The following is a 13,643-nucleotide window of genomic DNA, read 5'->3' as shown; positions in this document are numbered from 1 at the left end:
ATCCATCTCTAGGCATGGGGATGTTAAACCATGAGGGCATAGCTTTGTCTTCAAGCAGAAATGGACTTACAAGGATATCTCTGTCTGGTGTATGGGTGAAGGTAGGGGTTGGCAATTGTGATATCAGGAGGGTGTGGGAAACAAGTGAGGATCCTTTCTTAGTGCCAGCTACCAATGTGCCAGGCTTCTGTCTGGATGGAATGCGTCAGGCTAGCTGACAATTCACCTGTCTGTTCTTGCACCACTTTTGTTTCCCTTCATCTTCTAGTTAGTTTTTAGTCCACTTTTCTATAATTTCTTCTGAAGCTCAAGGTTCCAAGATTACCTAGTTTTACTAGATCTCTTGTATCTTTGTTGTAAGTTGTCTGTATAGTTATTCATTATACCTGATGTCCTTAATTCATAAGGTGAGCATCACGGCATGCCAGTTCAATAGAACAAAGTGTTCTTGCAATTGAGGGAGAAAAGAAGTGGAGGTCCAATGTCCATCTGCTACCTTAATTCTAAACCTATCAATATTAACAAGGGTTTAGGAGGGAGGGGGTAGGGAGGGAGATAGAAAAACGAGGAGCTGATACCAAGGGCTCAATTAGAAAGGAAATGTGTTGAGAATGATGAGGTCAACAAATGCACAAATGTCCTAAACACAATGGAATGATGTATTGATTGTGATAAGGGTTGTACAAGCCCCCAATAAAATGATATAAAAAAAAAGGGGGGCGACTGATTACAAGGATTTACATATAACCCCCTCCATGGAGTTGCACAACAGAAAAGTGGATGAAGGGAGATGTGGGCACTGTAAGACATGACAAAATAATTGATAAATGATCAAGGTTCCATGAAGCAGGGGAAAAAGTGAGGAGCTGATATAAAGGGAGTAAGGAGAAAGCAAATGTTTTGAGAATGATATCAAAAATGTACAAATGAGCGTGACACAATGTATGTACATATGGATAGTTATATGAGCCCTCAATAGAATGATTTTTATTTTTAAAAAAGGGAAAAGAGGAAGTTTCGGGGGGTGTGGGTGGTACATCTATTCCAAGCTATGCTGCTCCCTAAACTATGTGCTCAGATTAGTATTGGAAAATTCGTCTCACCTCATGGATAAAGTCAAATGGAACCCCAAGGACTCTTTCCGGAGGGCCGCGTTCCACCGGAAGAAGGCACCGGTCACCGCCTCCCCACTTCCGGTCATATTTCTCTACCGCGTATGGAATTGTCCCTTTGCAACCACCGTAGCCACGCAACCTGCGTCCTTGCCTTCCCATTGGTTGGGGATTTTTTCGCCAAAGCGCAGGCGATTTCCTAGACCTGTGCTAATAAGCGCGGCGCGAACTAGGCTGCAGGGAGCCCGCAGACTCTTCGGTCAAGTGGGCGGCCGACAAGGAGGTCCCGGTACCAGGTCTACCCGCCATGTTCTGTGAAAAGGCGACGGAGGTGGTCCGCGAACTGCACCACACGCCAGAAGGGCAGCTGCCCGCCTTTAATATGACGGGCTGGAAGGCAGAGGGCGGGATGGAGGTCCGGGGAGCTTGGCTGAAAGGGGCTGGAGGGTGAGCGGGATCTCCCCTGGGCTGCTCTTTTCGCGGTTTGCTTCAGATTCCCCTGAGGGTGTGAGCCAAGTTCTGGAAGGGAAAGTAACAGCATAACAAAAGGTTACTGTGGGAGAAAGAAGGAAGTTACTGTACAACTCAGCAATTGCGCTTCCTCAAAGTCTACTTCCTTCCATTTTGCTTCATTTTTAGCTTTGTTGCTTTTCCTTTGCTTAGCCAATACGAACTAAAGTAAATTCGAATCCACCTCCATTCTGCCGAAGAAAGCTGGAAGCTTTCTGTTCTTTTAAAGATTGACAGCCTCAGAAACCCACAGAACCAGTCGTTTTTATTGGATCTAGCGTTTTATGCGCGTTAGTGTGCGCGCACGCACTCAGTGAGCAAAATGTGATGATGAAGTAGGCCTCTGGTGCCAGACTGAGATTCATACTCTGTTCGATCACTGTGGACTCAGGCTTTCTGTGCGTCCAGTGTTCTCACCAACAAAAATGGGCATGATGATGGTACAGAGCTCTTGGTGTAGTGAGGAACTGTACCTGACACACCCAGGGCTGAGTCCCTGTATGCTGTTTCTACAAGAAATAATAATAGTGCTAACAGTCGTATTGTTACTGTTATGATTATTTGTCCACTACAATAACATGGAAGTAGGAATGATGTTCAGCACTTAGCTTGCAATTGTCTCTCCTCATAATTGTGTGAGATCTGAGCTGTCTCCCCCCACCTCAAACATGTGAGTGGAGAATTGAAGTTAGGAGATTTGTCAGTGGTGATATAGCCAGTAAAGAGCAGAGCTAGAGCTTGAACCCTGGAAGTCTGGCTCAAGAGCCTGTACGTTTAAGCATCGTAGTAAACAATCATAGGGCAGCAACTAGATAGATGTCAGTGAGAGGACCAAGAAACACAAGTGAATAGAATGCAATGTGGTAAGTGAAACTGGTGTTGCGTAGATGGGAGCATAAAGAGAAATGCTACTGGGGGGTTGGGAGTGGGTGTTCGAGCCTTGTATGAAGTATTAGCCCTCACACAGGCAGGTGATAAACAATGGCTTAAGACTCATGATCACAACTGGAAAGGTTATGTATGGAGATGTCAATGGTGGGTTCTAGGATTAGAAAAACTTCGGCATTATTCCACAGGCATTTGGAATCAGGTAGAGGTTTTCAGGTAGGGGTGTGGCGGGATGTTTTTATATTTTGGAGTACTTATTGGCAGTAAAATGAGGCCTGGAGTTATGCATTGGGCTGCTAGCCTAATGGTCAGCAATTCAAACACACCAGCCATTCTAAGGGAGAAAGATAGCCGCTTCTGTAAAGATTTACAGCTGTGTAAACCATAGGGAGCAATTTTCTCCGTCCTATAGGGTCATTTAATCAAAATGTACTTAATGGAAGTGGTTTTGGTTATTGGCAATATGGAAAATGCATCAGAAGAGAAGAACTAATGGAGGCAGAGAGATGAGCTAGTGGTGAGAAATGTGGATGATTGAAACTCAATTCTACAGATATTGATAAATGAGTTTTTTAAGTGATTGAAGACTAGCAGGACTTGTAACTTTTAGAATTGTGGAGATGAAATGGGTAATAAATGACATCAAGAGTAAACAAGGCTATTCATCATCATCAGACATTTTCAACATATAATTGGCTACAGGGTTGGTTGAACCCAAGACTGTATTTTGGCTGAAAGAATATGTGATGTCACTTCTTTTCAAATGGTCAACTATCTTATTAACATTTATGAATTTTAGAATTAAAACATTTTATTTGTCTAAGTGAAAAATTTCTATCTTAAGGTAGATGGTAGGAAAAATTCCTTTGGCTTTTCTTTTCTTGCAATACAAACCAAAACTGTGTCTTTGGGGGAAAAAATTGGGAGAAATATTTTAAAACTTGTATTTGTTGTTTTTGCAGTGAAAATGTGTACTTTCATGCTCGATTAAGCCTTTATTTTTGATATAGGTACATAAATAGCCAGAATTTATGCAATGGCTATGGATTTTAAATAAATTATATATATAAATTGAGGATAAATGTAGTACAGATAGATTTAGGGGATTAATTGAATGCATTGGGGAATCCATGGATATATATCAAAAGCAGTTTATATATTCCAGGAGGATGGACTCAGACAAATTCTGGAGGAGATGAAGGCTTTATATGAACAAAACCAATCCGATGTGTAAGTTTTCATAAGATTTTTTTTAAGTTATCAGAGTTAAGAATTAATTAGAAATAATATTAGCTAGTTGATTTTGCATCATATTTGGGGTTTTTTTAATCTCTGTGCACCTGATTATATTCTAACTATATAATTTAGCCCAGCTCTAAAGGACTTAATATTGCTTATTGTTATATCTGCATTTTGGGTGCTTTAATGCATATTTGTTGGTTGATTGATATGACGGAATTAGGATAGACCCAAATTGAGATACAAGTGAGTAAAAGCACTAACAAAGTGGAATACATACATTTTACTTTTTAAAAAAATTAATAGATGTTTTAATGCATTGAGTAAAGAGAATAGACAATATATAGTAGGCAGTATAGACAATAGACAACATGATAGCTACATGTTGGGCTGCTGACTGCAAGATCAGCTGTTTGGAACCATCAGCTACTCTGAGGAGGAAAGATGAAGCTTTCTACTCCTATAAAGTGACAGTCTTAAAAATCCAGAGGGGCAGTTCTACCCTGTCCTATGGGCAGAACTGCTTTGGGTGGAAATCAACTCACTGGCAGAGTTTGGTTTGAGTATCGGCGCAGTAGAGATTATTCATAGTTGGAGTGGAGTTTATACAGAACTAGTGCTGCAGAAAGCTCAAAAGGTTTCTAGATTTACAGATAGTAAAAGTTCAGCCTGGGATTTGGCACAGTGAAGAATTTGAGCTGTAAGACAAAGTAATAGTGCCCTGTGATTTGGTCAAAAAACAAACCAAGCTCACTGCCATTGAGTCAATGCCGACTCATAGTGACTCTATGGGACAGGATAGACTGCCTGTGTGGGTTTCTGAGCCTTTTTTAAAACAGTTTTATTGGTACTTAATCCACATATATCACACAATTCAATAGTTCAGTCATATCAAGAAGACTTACATAATCATTAACACAATCAATTCTTTAGAGATAAAATTACAAATAATGAGTAAGAAAGAAAAGACCACCTTGTCTTAGAACAAGCAAGAAATGCTCTCACCTAAACAGCAGTTGTCAACCTGTTGGTTACTACCCGTTGGGGGTCAAACAACCCTTTCACAGGAGTCACCTAAGACCTGAAAACACATTTCCAATGGTCTTAGGAACCAAGACACTGTTCCTCTAGCTGTCTCTAGGCAGGGCTGCCCATATGCAGATATGCCCACATACGAGTAACTGGCGTGAAAACTGTTACCCATGCTACACTATGCTTTACAACAAAATTAATTTCATTTGTAGTTAGAAATTAGTCTTTCACAATAGAAAATGTTTTTGTGATTAATCACTCTGCTTTAATTGTGTTCAAATTGTAACAATGAAAATACTTCCTGCTTATCAGGTTTTACATGACGATTCATAACAGTAGCAAAATTACAGTTATGAAGTAGCAACAAAAATAATTTTATGGTTGGGGGGGTCACCACAATATGAGGGACTGTAGTAAATGTATATTAGGAAGGTTGAAAACCACTGACCAAGAACAAGTTCAGGTTAGAAGGGAGGTCATCTGACCATGTATCCAGTTCATTCCAGCATAATCACACTTACAATGATCTCTATCTGATAGAAAAGCTGTTCGAGACACTTTCCTGTGACTAGAGGGGATCTGCTGGTGGCTTAATCTGACTAGATACTCTGCAGATGGGTTTGGGGCCCCCCTATCTTCTATAGCATTCTATAAATTGGGTCTTCGAAATTTGGGCTCTGATACTTTTCCCTTTGTCATTTTTGAATTTTGTTTTGCGTGCCTTTGGGTCACGCAAGCTGGTGTGCTTCTTCTTTGTGGACATAGTTCACTCCTCGTTTAGATGACTACTTGTTTGAATTTAAGACTCCACACACTATTCCGATTGATAGTGAGCACCATTTGTTTTCTTCACCACACTTAGCTATAGCACCCTTATCTTCAGTGATCATTACATGAGGTGGGCAAGGCCATGTTATCCAAACTAACTGTCTTTGGATTGGGACTAAAGTTAAATTGGGGCCAGAATCCATCTGCTTGTCCCTGGGATATGCATAGCTCGGGTTTACTTTGACAGCCATACTATGACAAATTAATACCCTGTAAGACCAACTACCCCACCAACAGCAGCAAAACAACTAGCAGACAACTAAAGACAAACACAAACAAAACAAGCAAATGAAAGGCAAGGAAAAAAACCCATAGAAACAGAAAAGTAACACATTGTCAATCATTCCCCCTGGAGTATAAGATGATTGCACTGGCAACACCATCAAGTTTTCCGATGACACATCATTCTGCTGTAGGTTTGAGGAGTCTGCAAGTACAGTTCTAACTTGAGCCGAAACCCATGAGTTGTTGCTCCACACAGTTAGATCTCATATTCAGTTGAATTCTGTTTACCCTAAGCAGGGGGGATCGATGCCAGGGGAAACATCCTGGATCAATTCTTCCAAGTTTAAATCCCTGCCCAACAGATCAAAGCCAGTCATATCACTGAGAGGGGAGCATCAAGGTACTAAATATATGGTGATTCTGAGTCCCTTTTGATGGACTCCAACCAAATGGGGTTCCCCCCAAGGTCCAATGACCATCACTTCCACAGGTCCAGGGCAGCCACTCTGCTTCCTCTTCTATCTAAGCACCCCAGTCCTCAGTCCAAGGGTACAGGCACCTTTGAGGCCAGGCTCAGTTCATTCTGCTGGGCCTCTGTGTTAAGCGCTTGTGTAGCCCGAGTGATGCCATGCTGACCACAAGGTTTACCGTACCACAAGGTCAGCATCCAGTGACATCTTGGTGTTTAGTCCATGGCATGTTTTATTGAGCTTTGGCTAGAGACATATTTGTAGTGTTTACCCAGGAACATAAAATCTGTCCCTATAGGTTCCCTACAATCATTGTTTAGCACACCTTCCCAATGTGAGGATATTTCTCCCCATTCACCTACCATGCTCGCCAACAGAACTATCAGTGATGTTCCTCTCCCCTGGCCTAAACTTGATTTCCTGGCAAGGTTCTTTCATTTCTGTGGGGATTTGCCCCAGCCTTGTCTTGGTGTAGACCCTCAGGTGGATGGTCTTATCCCATATCCCACCTCTTTGTGGAGTGACCCACTTTGGAGGATATTTTTGGTTTAAGGATTATTTTAGGACTTGGGTTTTTCCAGTTTACGTGGCTCTAGAAAGTCTAGAGTTCTTGGTAATTTGAAATTCAATTTTGAATTTTTCCCTTTTGATCAGCATTCGTTTATAGATTCTTTAATCAAAAAGTTCACACTATCAATAGAATTGCCATGTGCCCCTGGGGGTGATTGATAATGTTCTCTAATATAAAATTACAATGATGTCTCTTAAGATTAACCAGAGATGTACGTAAACCATAGATAACATGAATGGGATTTAGACTTGCATTTAATTCTAGCCCAATATGAGAATTAGTTCTTGTGACTTGGCCCTTTTTGATGCTCACTGAAGATATGGATGCTATAGCAAAGTGTAGTAAAGAAATTTAGATGGTATGATTTTTAGAAAGAATGGCGCATGGGGGTCTTATTTTTCAACAAGCAGCCTTCTGAGTGAAATATCACCTAAGTCCACATGGAAGAAGCACATCAGCCTTTGTGACCAGAGGAGTGTGAATAATTAAAACTCAAATATGAAGGAGGGAATAGTATTAGAGCTTAAATTGTGAACACCTGATTTGCAGAAGGATATGGATGACAGTGGAAATCCAAAATCATTTGCAAGTTCCACACAAGTGGTTTAAGATTCCGGTGAATCCTCTCTGACTCAGTTGAAGGATGTCAGTAGTCTTGCTATCAGACAGAGAGTGTTATAGAGATGATTACAATAAAGCATGATATCATTTGACCTCTGTTTTGACCCATTTTACTTCAGTAAAAACAAAGTGCAGGGGAAATATGTATGGATAAAGCTCTGTGAGTCCTCTCTGAGCATAGACAAGTGTTGTGGTTAGCCTTGCTGTTATGCAGAGTGCATTGGAAAGTGGATTATTGCAGATGCAATTCCTTTAAAATTTAGCACCATAGCCATTGATCTCCTTTTTGACCCATTTTAAATTGATTTTAGTTTTTTATATTTTCTGTCTTTTCAGTTGGGATACTTTTGTTTTACTTTGTTATTTTTAGTAGGTTTTTTGCTGTTTTTAAATGTTTTAGTGTATATGAAATCTAGGGTAGGTATATCTATTGAGACAATATCTTGATTAATGGTTCCTGAGTTGTGGCCGGGGCGGTTTGAAGGAAGTGAGTACAATAATAACAGTGAGTACAAGAAGGAAGAAAATGTTCTAAATTCGATTGTGGTAATGATTGTACAACTCTTCTTAATATGATTGAACCATTTAATTATATAATTTGCGATGGACTTTTTAACAGTTTATTGGTATATAATTCACATATCGTTGTAGAATCATCACCATAATCAGGTTTAGATATTTTCTTCATTCTTGGACTCATTGTTATTAGCTCCCCATTTCCTCCCCACCTCCCCTGCCCTGCCCCAAGGAACCATGAATCCAGTTACTGCCTCTGATTCACCTATCTTGGATTTTATATACAGAAAAACAGTGAAAACAATAAAAACAACACTAACAAGACTATGAAAGTAAAACAAAAACCTCAGTCAAAAGAAAGCTACAAGTATCTTAAGAACTAGAACACATTTAGATGGCTCATAAGGGAGAGCAAATGGTGGGGTGCTGAGTTTGAACCTAACCGCATCCGCAGGAATCCACTGCGCTCTGCATGCTAGCGAGGCCCTCCACCCCTCGTCCATGGTCACAGTGAGGCTCCAAGGGTTTGCTTCATGAGTGTTTTCCCTTCACTTTTTTTTTAAATTGAAACAGCTTTAAAATGGGTCCAAAGGAAAATCAAATAAGATATACTGCATTTTGATCTATGTCTGACATATTGATTTACAGTGTCTGATAATAGAGCTCTTCACATCCCTCAGCTATAACGAGAGGGAATTCACAAGAGGCTTGATCTCTTTGTGGACCCTCTAAATGGATTTTGGGCTTCCACTGACAACCATAGCCTTCTACAAACCAATTGTTCACAATTTAAGCTTTGATATCATTCCAGCCTTTAGATTTGGATTATGTTCACACAGGCTGATGGGCTCCTTCCATGTGACACCCCACTTAGATGGCTGCTTGTTTGAAAACAAACCTTTAAAATCCCCAACACTATTTTTTCTAATAGCTGGGCACCATCTAGGTTCTTCACCACATTTTGCTGTAGACTCATATCTTCAGTGATTTCTTCATGAGGGCAACCACCAAGCAGGACCATGTCATAAGAACTAGCTGTTCTTAGATTGGGACTAGAATTAAGTACAAGCCTAAAATCCACTCATGGTTTATAAATGACTCTGGTTCACCTAAGAGACATCATTGTCATTTTATGTTACAGAACATTATCAATTATCATCCCCTTGCTGACTCATGACAACTTTATAGGGCAGGGTAGAACTGTCCTGTGAGTCTCCCAGCCTGCACATCATCACAGGAGTAAAAAGCCTCATCCTTCCCCCACAGACTTGGCTGGTGACTTTAAACTGCTGATGTTTCACTTAGGAGTCTAATGTGTAGCCGGTACACTTTGATGGTGTCATTAGTTTAGCCAATGTTACAGAATTTAGAACATTGTCGAGAAAGGGAAATTATACAAGTATGGGCCAGCTGTGAACTGCAATACATGAATTGTTGACTTGTGTAAATTAAACCTTTAAGTGACTGAGCACTATTTACAGAAACAACAGGAGTTGGTGATAGGGCAAACGTTCCAATAATATTTACAACAGCAGAGCCACACCTGCCATAAAAAGCAAAGAAGCATTAAAACAGACTGGTAGTTCTGGGCCACTGTTCTTGGTGGCAAGAGATTGAAACCAAGTCCCGTGCTGTGGTTGACTTCTTTCACTAGTTTAATGACATCGAGTCCCATCCATATTGTAGATTGTGCCAATTCTTCATTTCTCCGATTGGCTGAGTAACAACATCAGCAGCAGCAGTAGTGTGTACACATATATATCACATTTTCCTATTCATGGGCATTAGGTGGTTCTTATCTTCACCCATTGCAAATAGTATAGCAAGGAATGTTGGTGTACAAGTCTGTTTGCTTGTCTTTTCAAATCTGGGTGTAGTAGATCAGATTTTTGTTGAGCTGCGACACTACTACCTACATTAGCGATACCATTTTACATTCCTACCAGCAATGGATACAGGAAAATTTTTTTTTTGGTAGTGAGTTTGGTTAGGGTTATTTATTTTATTAAATCATTTTATTGGGGCCTTGTATAACTAACTCTTTGCACAATCCATAAATCCATCTATTATGTCAAGCACATTTGTTGCCATCATAATTCTCAAAACATTTTCTTTCTTCTTGAGTCTTTGGTATCCGCTCATTTTTTACCCTTCTTCTCCCTCCCTCCCTACCTCACAAAACTTTGATAATTTATAAAATTTTTTTCATGTCTTACACTGTCCAATATCTCCCTTCACCCACTTTTCTGTTTTCCACCCCCAGGGAGGGGGTTATATGTGGATCATTGGTTCCTCTTTTCTCCCCCACCTTCCCCTTACCCTCCTGGTATTGCTGCACTCATTGATCCTGAAGGGTTTATCTGCCCTGGATTCCCTGTGTTTCTGGCTCTTATCTGTATCAGTGTACAGCCTCTGGTCTACCCGGATTTGTAAGGTAGAATTGAGATCATGATAATTGGGGGAGGAAGCATTAAAGAACTAGAGGAAACTTGCGTGTTTCATCAGTGTTATACTGCACACTGACTGGCTCGTCTCCTCCCTGTGACCCTGCTGTAAAGGGATGTCTACTTGCCTACAGATGGACTTTGAGTCTCCACTCCGCACTCCCCCTCATTCACAATGATGATTTTTTTTGTTCTTTGATGACTGGTACCTGTTCCTATAGATACCTCGTGATCACACAGGTTAGTGTGCTTCATCCATGTGGGTCTCTATCTTCAAGCCTTTAAGATCCCAGAGGCCATATCTTTTGATAGCTGGTACCATCAGCTTTCTTTTTCACATTTGCTTATGCACCTGTTTTGTCTTCAGCAATCATGTAGGGAAGGTGAGCATCATGGAATGCCAATTTAATAGAACAAAGTGTTCTTGCATTGAGGGAGTATTTGAGTAGAGTCCCAATGTCCTTTAATACTAAACCTATAAATACATGCACATTAGATCTACTTCTCCATCATCATATATAAATATTGGCATGTACACACCTGTATTTAGACCTTTAAATACTCTTTGACTCCTAATTCTTTCCTCTATTTCCTTTTGCTTTCTTCTTGTCCCACTATCATGCTCAGTCTTCATTTGGATTTCAGTAATTCCTCTAGGTTATACTGCTCTTGATCAAGCCCTACCAGGCCTCCTGCACCCTCCTGGCCATTGATTTTGAATCACTTATTGTTCCCTTGTCCCTAGGTTTGTTAACACCCACTTCCTTTCCCCCCACCCCCGCCTCCCCTGCTCCCATATCTCCCCAGAACCAGCAGTCCGTTGTTTTCTCCTTCAGATTGTTTATCCCGCCTATTTTTTCTAGATAGAATTGCAGAGATAATAATATGCACAAAAAACAAGACAGAGCAAAACGAAGCAACAAAAGAAAACCAAAAAAAGACAAAAAAAAAAAAAAGAAAAGCCTGTAAATAGTTCAAGGTCTGTTTGTTGACCTTTAGGAGTGTTTTCCAGTTGAGTCTGATGGGGTGGCACACTCTGGCCCCAAAGTCTATTTTTTGTACTCCCTCAAGACTTCTTTGCTCTGCTTCCTTTGCTGTTCTGTTGCATGGCTCTTAGTGTTTTGCCTCAGTGTGATGGGGTCAGATTGGGCACAGTTCCCACACTGTGTTTCCAGTGTTGTCCCCTGGTAGCACTATGGGTCAGTGAGGTACATCGTGTCTCATAGTGGACTGGCCATATGGTCCTCTCTGTGCTTTGACTTCTCTGAGTGGAAATATCGTCCTCAGGGCTTGGTGGGCCAGGATGTGTTCCACTTTGAACTACTTTCTTGTATTCATAACACTTGTAAATTCTTGTTTTAAAAATTTGTCCCCCATCTTCCTGATGTCCTTCTGAGAAAACAATCACTGTAAGCAATGTCTGGTTAAATTATATATCAAAAGAAATCTTTTTATTTACCCACCTATAAATGTGATTTTTGTTTAGGACATTTGATGTATGTTTTTAAGTACTTGGTATTAGGTGTATTTGTGCTTAGTTTGTACAATGTAGACCATAATCTGGTACCCATAGAGTGACAGCAGATAGAAAAACCTAACAGCACAGGGTGTGCATTTTTCCTGTTTTCAGGGCCTAGTGCATTATGTGGAACAAAGCATGGTGGACCCTTTTTATATTCATCTAATTGCTTTAAAATGCTAAAGTAGATACTTACTCCTTTTGTTCTTCTGGTTTTAAAATGTGATCCATATCAAGTGTCTAAGAAGATGTGCATTTTATAGGGTGAAACTACTTCCTCTGTATATGAAAAAACCCTAAAGTATAGTAAAAAATATAGATGGGGAAATAGCAAATATTTGTTGAATGAATAAACTGCTGACTCCATGTCCAGCTACAGTAGTGTGGTGAGGATTCGGAAGTGCTCCTAGAAGCGGAGTGCTCATACAATAGAAACATCATGTAAGACCACCTTCTTCGGGCCATGATGTCAGGTTTTCTCTTACCTCAGTGAACAAATAGGACACTTGTCTTTTGAAATAATAGAAAGCAATCAGTGTGCAAAACTGTACAATACCAACTGTTTAAAGGAGATTAAATTATTATAGTATCATTGCATTGACAAGTTAGTTAACTTGGCTTTTTCTTAATTTAATCTTGTAATGTGTAAATAAAAGTTCTGAAGTAGAAGCAGCACAATTTGCTTAGGTAAACTGTTACGTACAAATAGGTAAAAATGTGTACGTGTATCAGTCCTTTGAAAAATATCATGGAAAAGTTAATTTTTTGGTTCTGTAGTGCCAGGAACTGGATTTAATGGTTTCTTGTGGGGATTGTAGGGGTGGTTGGTGGGAAAGAGGAAGCTAATAACAATGAGTACAAGAAATAAGAAAATGTTCTAAAATTGATTGTAGTGGTAATTGTACAGTTTTTTGTACAATTCTTAATAACTATTGAATTGTTTGATGTGAATTGTTACATGTCAATAAAACTTAAAAATTTTTGTTGTTCTGCAGTGTATTTATCCATTTTCTCTTTAATTCTCTTCCTAGTAATGAAGCAAAATCAGACGGAAGAAGCAATTTGATACCAACCATCAAATTTCGGCACTGTTCTTTGTTAAGAAATCGACGCTGCACTATTGCGTACTTGTAAGCTGCTGTGATTTTACTTGTAGTAGCAGGAAACAAAGAAGAGTTTTCCATGGGGTTTCTCAATTAAGTTTCTGGTTGATAGCAACAGATCTCAGATTTATTTATCTCTGTGGTTATGCATGGAGCCCTGGTAGCATGGTTACTTGTTGGGCTGTGATCTACATGGTCCACAGTTCAAAACCACTAGTAGTTCCGAGGGGAAAAGGCCGTGTTTCTATTCCTGTAAATAATTACAATCTCGGAAACCCACAGGGGTTTGCTATGAGTCAGCATTGGCTTGATGGAAGTGAGAGTGTTTTCAGTGTTTATGCGCTGGACTGTTAACCAGAAACAGCATTTCAAAACCACCAGCTGTTCTGCGGGGAAAAGATGAGGCTTTCTACTCTTAAAAAAGAGTTACAATCTCGGAAACTCACTGGTGCGCTTCTATCCTGTCCTTACAGTGTCAGTATGAGTCAAACAACTCCATGTGGCAGTGAGTTATTTCTTTTAAGTTTGATTTAATGTAAGCATTTTAATTTCGTTTTTCCAGTTT

At 40.0% G+C, this 13,643-nt stretch overlaps 1 long non-coding RNA gene across 1 annotated transcript; it reads left to right on the top strand.

The window, feature by feature from the left end:
- The first annotated feature begins 1,311 nt into the window (after positions 1–1,311).
- Positions 1,312–13,101, top strand: LOC142436729 (uncharacterized). The gene is made up of 3 exons (XR_012782091.1): positions 1,312–1,527; positions 3,676–3,740; positions 13,007–13,101. It is a non-coding gene; the product is annotated as an uncharacterized LOC142436729 (long non-coding RNA).
- Positions 13,102–13,643: the final 542 nt, after the last annotated feature.

This window comes from Tenrec ecaudatus, unplaced genomic scaffold, assembly GCF_050624435.1.
Source record: "Tenrec ecaudatus isolate mTenEca1 unplaced genomic scaffold, mTenEca1.hap1 Scaffold_552, whole genome shotgun sequence".
NCBI classification, from domain to species: Eukaryota; Metazoa; Chordata; class Mammalia; order Afrosoricida; family Tenrecidae; genus Tenrec; species Tenrec ecaudatus.
Note: the sequence above shows the minus strand (reverse complement) of the source record. Positions and strands in the feature narration are given on the sequence as shown.